The sequence below is a fragment of the Nanorana parkeri genome, unplaced genomic scaffold (assembly GCF_000935625.1).
Source record: "Nanorana parkeri isolate BGI_ZX_2015 unplaced genomic scaffold, ASM93562v1 scaffold857, whole genome shotgun sequence".
NCBI lineage: Eukaryota > Metazoa > Chordata > Amphibia > Anura > Dicroglossidae > Nanorana > Nanorana parkeri.
This window is the reverse complement of record NW_017307125.1, coordinates 72,185-73,559: the sequence shown is the minus strand read 5'-3', so window position 1 is coordinate 73,559 and position 1,375 is coordinate 72,185.

Sequence of the window (1,375 nt, the reverse complement as noted above, 5' to 3'; positions counted from 1 at the left end):
ACACTAAACTGATGAGCGGTAAAAGCGTTTAAAGCGTCGCCTATGGCCAATTTTGGCTGCGGTCGTTTTCTGCGATTTCGCGGGCGTGCGCAATTTTAAAGGTTGACATGTTTAGTGTCTATTTACCCGACGTGACCCCGTCTTTTATATTGTACCAAAAAATTGGGGTAAAAATAAATGTTTAATAAAATTTTATAGGGAAACATGTTTTTTTTCAAAATTTATGGTACTTTTTTGTTATATAGTAAAAAATAAAAACCCTATTGGTGAATAAAAGCCACCAAAAGAAAGCTCTATCTGTCCCCAAAAAATGGTATGAAAATCGTTTCAGTAAAGTGTTGCATGACAGAATAAACATCAGTCAAAGTACCGCAGCACTGAATAGTGAAAAATGGCCTGGCCAGGAAGGGGGTGAAACACTATGGCCTTTAAGTGGTTAACACCGCGGATGTCAACTGGTTAAAAGGAGACTGACGCCTGTCCCGAAGCGATCCTCCTTTCCCCATTCTTCCTGGTTGTTGGGGAGGATACTGATAGCAAAGAGCCATAGGCCTTCTGCCATCAATTAAACTGTTGGGCGAAGAGGAGGGAAGTGGGCTGCCGCAGGGCTGTGTGCGTCTTTTGATGCACACAGCCACTGTGGGGATGAGCACGCACAGGGGCTTCCACGGCAGCTGCTTGGTGGATGGCGGCACCCGTGCAGTGCATGGGGGATGAGCGCTGTGGGGACTAGAAAACGAGGAATTAAACATTTTTAAAAAAAGAAGAAAAGGAGATTTAGTTAAAGGTGGGCCTCCTAGGTGGAAACAAAAAAACTCCTGAAATTGTATTATGACTTTAAGGTATGAAAGGCAAGCAAGGTTACAACAAATGCTCAAATGCTCAAATCTTAACTTTTTTGGTGTTTTAAAAACATTTTTGGCTCTTATTGTAGATACAGATGATACATTTACTAGGATAGTAGTGGTGACATTGTGACAAATGGCTTTTAGAATGGCTTTTGCATAGCTACAACTAAAAGAGACATACGAGAAGTCAATTCTTTTGGTATATTTAAGGCAAAACACATGGGTAAATCTTTTTTTATTTTTTTTATTTCTATTCTTTTGTGAAAGACTAAAGTTGGTCAAGAAAATCACATTAGCAACATCCTTCTGAAAAATGCAGGGAAAAGCAAGTTTTTTTTAAATGGTACCTTCCCATCAGCCCCTACCAGGCCACAGGACAGGGGAGCAGGCGCAGGAGGGGCAGCTGGCCATGTTGCAGTGTATTCATGTTGGGAGGTAATGCACAGCATTTCCTTTCCTGGTTCCCTACAGGAAAGTAAACTCTTGTCACTTAGTTCCAACCCTGATACCAGATCTGCTCTGTGCCC